The sequence below is a fragment of the Triticum dicoccoides genome, chromosome 1B (genome assembly GCF_002162155.2).
Source record: "Triticum dicoccoides isolate Atlit2015 ecotype Zavitan chromosome 1B, WEW_v2.0, whole genome shotgun sequence".
Lineage (NCBI taxonomy): Eukaryota > Viridiplantae > Streptophyta > Magnoliopsida > Poales > Poaceae > Triticum > Triticum dicoccoides.
Genome location: NC_041381.1, coordinates 332,635,778 through 332,642,305, shown reverse-complemented (window position 1 = coordinate 332,642,305; position 6,528 = coordinate 332,635,778). Strand labels below are relative to the sequence as shown.

The following is a 6,528-nucleotide window of genomic DNA, read 5'->3' as shown; positions in this document are numbered from 1 at the left end:
CTAGACCCGCCCGCGCCTCCCTGCCCCGCCACCGTCCAGCTCCAGCCCCACCGCTCGCTGCCGCACCGCACGCTCGTGAGCAGGGGCGAGAAGGAGAACCACCGCCCACCCCAGGAGCGCGAGGAGGACGAGCCCGACGTCGAGGTCGCGCGCATCGAGCCCGAGATCCCGCGCCTCTCCTGCCGCTTCCTCCACCTCCGCATCTTCCCATGGCTGCACCAACGAGACAGAGGGCGAGTTAGTCTTCCCACGCCATCGGCCACGGATCCAGGCGGCGACCCGCCCCCAGCAGTGACCCACACCTGATCCTGATTGGATCTGGGCGGAGCCCCACCCAAGAAGCAGCCGGAAGGCCTTGCCAAAGCTAGCCGCGGACCCCATATCAGCTGCTGCAGGAGTGCCCTTCGGCGGTGAGGATGCTTAGGGCGACATGGCGCTGGTGCTCCCCAGCGCGGCCACTTCGTCGACGGCCAGGTGATCCGTTCCCCTGCCTAGAGGTGTTGGCGTTCTCCTTCAGTTCTAGCCTTTTATTTTTCCATTGATTGTGCATCGGATTTCTTTTGCAGGATTCTTGCTGTCTCCAGTTCCTCAAATTCTCGTACATGCCAGCGTCCGATTTATGCTTGTGGTCGCCTTCCTGCCATAGCTACATCCACGAATCTGCAAGTTTAGCTCTCCTCTCTTTAACCTTCCTTTCTTTAACCCTCTATTCTTTCTGTCTGTTTGATTCGTCAACAATATTCGTGTGAATGATTTTTTCCATGGCAGGTGTAGGGTTGTTTATTAAAGGCTAGGTGATGTCCTGTGTCTTGGTTGGTGGTCAATCATCTTTTGGTTTCTCGTATTGATCCTGAGAGACCAGACCTGCTATTCTCTTTGCAGGAGAGGCTTTTGTTGCCTAGCTTAATTTTGTTTGGTAGTTCCTTTTGTGTTCGGTAGTGGTATTTCTTTTGTCTGTCAAATGCTAGCAAACAAACCAGTGCCATGGTGGCTAGGATGGGTCCTCTTAGATGTCCCTTCGGATTACAAACCGTGCACGGACCAGTCAACATTTTTAGTATTATACTACATGACTGCTAAGTATACATAGATTTAGGAAAAATTACCTGCGGTGATTCCTGCTCTAGCATGTGTTCTCCTAATTCTTGAATTATGAACTCAGACCAAGATTTATGAATTCAGACCAAGCAGTGTATGTACAATTGGTTGCAGGTAATATTCCCACAGTATCTTATGTACGTCATGTTCCAAGCATCTTCATTGTTCTCTATGATTGGCTGCACGTACATCACCATAGTGTTTCATAAGCATCATGTCCCAGACAGTTAAATCAATTATTGAAATGTTTCGGGCGATTCAAACTTACTAGATTGTGAATGACTTTCTACTTTGGGTAATAAAATCGATGATATGTCTTTTCTATGATGTCTTGCTTTATATGATCAATAATGTACAGGGAATGACTAATTTCTTGTAGCCTTTCCCATGGTAGATCAGTTTGGCCCCGCTGTGCTGCCTAACTGACTTCGAATTTGCTGCCATCTCAAGACCGCCACAGCTAGACCTTGACGGCATCGGCCATATGGACTTGCAGGTATATGATATATTGCTACACCAGTTTTATGCTTTCAAGTCCAACTAAGGTTAAGCCACACAAATTTGCATTAGTTCTTGATTTTTTGTTTGTAAAACTTTGGATTAACTATCTCCAACAATGCTCATGCTTCTTATATTCACTTGCAATTCTAAATATATATGTGCTTTTCTCTATGCTGTACTACTAAACTATTTGTGTTAAACAAAACAAGACATCTGCACACCTGTTCTCAAACTGGATCATATTTCAGTGATGTTTTTTAAGTACCCTTTCAAATTTCAATCATGAATCGCCTAGAAGTTAAGCTACGTAGTACTCGAACTTTAACTGACTACAAATCATTGTTTTGTTGTACCAATGCTTCCTGGTATGGGACCTTGGTAAGAAGTATTTGGCCTGGGCATTTGAATTTATTCGGACATTTTATCTTACTATATGGTGAATTGGGATCAACTTATGTGGACACACGAAAACACATGCGCTGAGACTCATATAACATGAGTTGGGAACAAGTGCAGTTCTGTAACTATTCATAACATTTAGTTGATCCATTTTTAAACTACACTTGAGCCACTATTCCTGATAGTTCCAAACTGATGTTTTCTTTGGCTTGTATGAATTGAACCATGCTTCCAGTTTTAAAGTACACTCGAGCCACAGTTCCTGATAGTTCCAAACTGATGTTTTGTTTGCCTTGCATGAACTGAACCATGCTACTAAGAAATCAGAGAGCAGACAATGTAGATTTATTTTTTAGTTAAAGTATAGTAGCTACTAGCTACTGTATATGCAATGAGGAGCAGATTGTAAAATATGCAAACCCCTAATGTATATTAGGAAGTGTTTGTTCATTAGTATGGCAACATGTGTCGTAGTGTCTAGGACCCTCCGGTGATCAGCTGATCCACTCTTTAGTTTTCCACCTTTTACTTTTAGCATTTAATTTTGTTGACCTTTCCTATGGATTTTCGATATTTCTGTTCTTTATATGTTCAAATGGTAAAGGAGGTAAAATGCACATGTATTTCCTTGATGCAGATCTCTGTGAATTATGTATGTGCTCACGAGGACATTCCCGTTGCATCTGAATTGACAAGTTGAAAGAATCTGGTCTTTTTGTGCTTGCCTACAAAACTGTCAGATCTTATATTATATTTGTTCGCCAAACAAAAACGACTGATGGTTGATTGTCTCAACCATGAACGAGCATTTCTGGATTGTAGAACAAAGAGGTGCCTTATTTTCCTTTTCTATTATCTACATGTTTGTCTGTACATTTGCACTTTTCCTCGAGCGTATTGGTTTCTAATACCATTTTTAAGCCCCGTGGAACCTTCGACCAGTAAAAAGATGTTTGAAGAAACTTGCTCTGAGCTCTGTGTGATCAGGTTTATGTGTTTCTATTGTACAGTGTCCCGAGCAAAAGGATCAAGTGTTGGCAGGTGGGCATCGGGAGTCCAGGTGGTTGGCTTCAGCCTTTGAGGTGTTGCCGGCTAGCGGCGCCGCTTCTGAGTGTCTCCTCATCTCACTCCCGTGGCACCTTCGACTGGTAAGGTTTCCCCTTCTCTCTCTCTCTGACCGTCCGGTCGATTTTTGTTTATTAATGTTTCTTATCCATAATGATTATCCCTCTTTGTTGTCTGCATGTGGTCATGCTGGTTTTCTCTTCCGGTTGATTGTTAGTCCCCTACAAGAGTTATCACAATATGAGAAGGCTCCAAAAGGTGTCACAGTCAGGAATCTTTTTTCCAGGCAGCCGGTGATGATCAGGTAACCAAACCATATCACGGGCTGTGTGTTGTGTGGTCCGGCAAAGTAAGCTCTTCTTTTGTGGTATGTGGAAAGTAATGCTCTCCTTGTTATTCATTTTTGGAGCCGTTAAATATTTTTTCCCTCATAATAGTTTTAGATGTTATGCCTTAGCATATTATAGCAGCAAGAAGTGAATGTGTTTTAGCTCGTATCTTCTAAATTAGTGTCTTCCATACCATATCAGAAATTAATGGTTCATATCATGTTTTGTATTTCTGTTATATCGTGTACTTCAAAATTTGTATCTCAACCTAGCCTTCAAAATTAAGCTTATCGGTCTTGGTAATAGGAACCAATGAGGTACTTCTGTAAAGTAAATACAAAGATGTACTATATATATGTGCAAAGTATCAATTCAGTACACCAAATCCAAATGCCAAGCAAGCACAAAGATGTCAAAAGCAGTTAAAATAATCCTAAACAATCTGAAAACATATAGCTTTGAATAGACATATACTCCCTCTGTCCCATAATATAAGACGTTTTTTGACACTACACCAGTGCCAAAAAATGTCTTACATTATGAGACAGAGGGAGTATTATTTTGCTGAAGAGTTCAGTCCATGCATGATTTTTGCCATCTAATTTTATGTTCTGGGCTTAAATCAGATAGAGGCTTAAGAATATCTGGTTTAAATAATGACAGTCTTAATTTGGATAAATAAAATAACAAGAGCTTCAGACTAATGTGGAAAAATTGGTCAAAATATAAAAGTTCTATCTGATTGTTGATTTATATATTTTCCTCTAGAAATGAAGAAGCTTATTTTATGGTTGTGAATTGAAATGACCGATGTTTCATTACTTCTTGATTATTGACCTCTTTTTACATTGGCCAGTCGTATATAAAGGTTGCACTTACATTTTTTTATGGAAAATGTCAAAGAGTTTGCTTCGGCTACTGTACAGGTGAGCTGCATCTTCGTCCTGCTCCTTTGCTTCGGCTACTGTACGGGACATAGCCAGGGCTATGATGATCGGTTATGGCTGATATAAGCCTGCTCTCGAGCAATCGAGGCACTTGTGGGTATTAAGTTGGATACCCCCTCGTTTCTTTGAGCCGTTTTGATCATGTTCTTATTTTAGTGGCTCTGTCCTTGGATGGTCATTTCTGATGAGTGATAACCAGGGCAGTTTCACCCTTGTAAGAACATCCAGAAACATGAGACCGATCGAAAACCCCGACTCCTCAACGATTTGGGCTTCCTGGCCGTCCGATCGTTTTCCTGATGCTATTCTGGCCGTTGGATCTTGCTCCGGATCGATCCTGGCCGCCGGATCGAAACCCGGCGCTCTACCGACGGGTTAGCTCGTTTGGCTCGCAGCGTCGCTTACTCGGTCTATTCGACCCGTGCTCGCTGGCGTGTGGAGCCCTTTGCGTGTGGGACGCGTTCATCAGCGACCGTGTGTTCGGGCATGGCCTGTGCGTCCAGTCACGTGCCCCACCGGTCGGAGGCCATTCTTGCTAGGGCAATGATGATTAACCATGGCTGAAATAAATGTGCCTTTGAGCAATCGAGACACCTGTGGGTATCAAGTTGGATCCTCCCTCTTGTCTCTAGAATCCTTTTTGATCTTGTGATACTTATTGTTCTGTCCTTGGATGGTCATTCTTGTTGAGTGATAACCAGGGCAGCTCCACTCTATAAACAGATTTATCTGGTGATAAGAGATGACGGGGGTGGGTCATATGATCGAGAAAAGGCGAATTTGAGCCCACCATGCATTGAACCCCGAATCCTTTTTATTTGTAGTTAAAGGTGTTGCTTATTTATGCTCTGGTGTTTATAGCCGTCTTATGTAAAGATTTCTTCTCTCTCACACCTTTATTGCATATAAGCTGTTCTTGATCTTTTATTGTGTGTTATTGGTCCTTGATTTAATCTGGTTAAGAGTAAGTTGCACTTTGTTATTCCGGGATAAGAGATAGTTCGGCAATGCTATTGGTTCTTCATGAGGATTTCAGAGGAGGATTTCAGATATTATTTTATGGTTAACGGGTCTTGCCAGTAAGCTTTCTGTGTTTGTTTGCCGTGAGGATCGATGGGGCATTGCACACTTATGTGTACTGCTACCTGGTCATCATTGGTCTTTTGTTATAAAGACCTTGCTATGATTTTGTATGGTCCTTCTTCCCTAAGGTGTATTATGAGTGGTTTTTCGAGCTGTGGAATGTATTCCTAATCCTGTTCTATAGGCCTTTCTGAACTTGATGTCTGAGTTCTACTGGACAATGCTTATTTGGCCAGATGCTCATGGGTTGAGTTATTTGATGCATTGCTTTCACTATCAATTTGTTCGCTGCTTTGAGCATCTAGCTGCATACTGTATTGTTTTGTATTTGGTGCACTTTACCAAGAGCGCACAGAGGGAGATCTTCTCCACCGCGCCGGTGACAGCAACAGGGAAAAACCAGTCCACGGTGTCATAGGTTTGTGATTCTTATCTGTCGCCCATTGTGGCGTGGGTTCATGTTCTTGGGTTATTATTTCTTCTTTTCTAGAATATCTCTTCAAATTTATTGGATAGTGTTGTTGGATTGTGTCTCCCTAAATTTATTAGATAGTGCAATTGTTGGTTTGTTTTGATTAATCCCTGCTTGGTCATTTATCTTAGGGATCAGACATGTCTTCAACCCCTGATTCGTCGATGCTATCGGAGCGCCCTTCGGCGGGGAGAAGGCCGAGGGCGATGCCGTCCCCCAATCCCATGCCTCCAGCCCCTGCTTCTACTAGGTCTGCTAGCGGGTGCAGAGGGTGACTTGCAAGGGTTTCCTGCCCCCAGGGACCCGGACATGGTTACCCTCCTATTAGAATTGCCTTGCTAGGTCTCTTTCATGTGCATATCTTATGTTAGCAAATCACCTCTAGCTGCTGATTTACTCTTTATTGTTATTTGGTTAGAAAAAATACTACATGATCATGGTTCTGATTGTGCACTGGACTCCCTTTTCTCATATTTTCTCAAAGGGAATGGTCAGATGGATCTGTTAGTTTTTTTCTAATCCAGTACAAACTCCTGCAATGGACTTATATATAGCGAAATGAGTATGGTTGTGTTGTTCTGTTAGTTCTTTTCTACTCGAGTAGAAACTCGGGCAGTCAGGTTGTAGTGACCTG

General features: G+C 42.8%; 1 long non-coding RNA gene across 1 annotated transcript in view; it reads left to right on the top strand.

The window, feature by feature from the left end:
* The first annotated feature begins 66 nt into the window (after positions 1-66).
* The window catches only part of LOC119333426, a 7,306-nt gene continuing 844 nt past the window's right edge, over positions 67-6,528 (top strand). The window contains exons 1-5 of the long non-coding RNA XR_005161196.1: positions 67-474; positions 567-1,594; positions 2,636-2,829; positions 3,009-3,146; positions 3,281-6,144. This is a non-coding gene — a long non-coding RNA (uncharacterized LOC119333426). The remainder of the gene's footprint in view (positions 475-566; positions 1,595-2,635; positions 2,830-3,008; positions 3,147-3,280; positions 6,145-6,528) is intronic.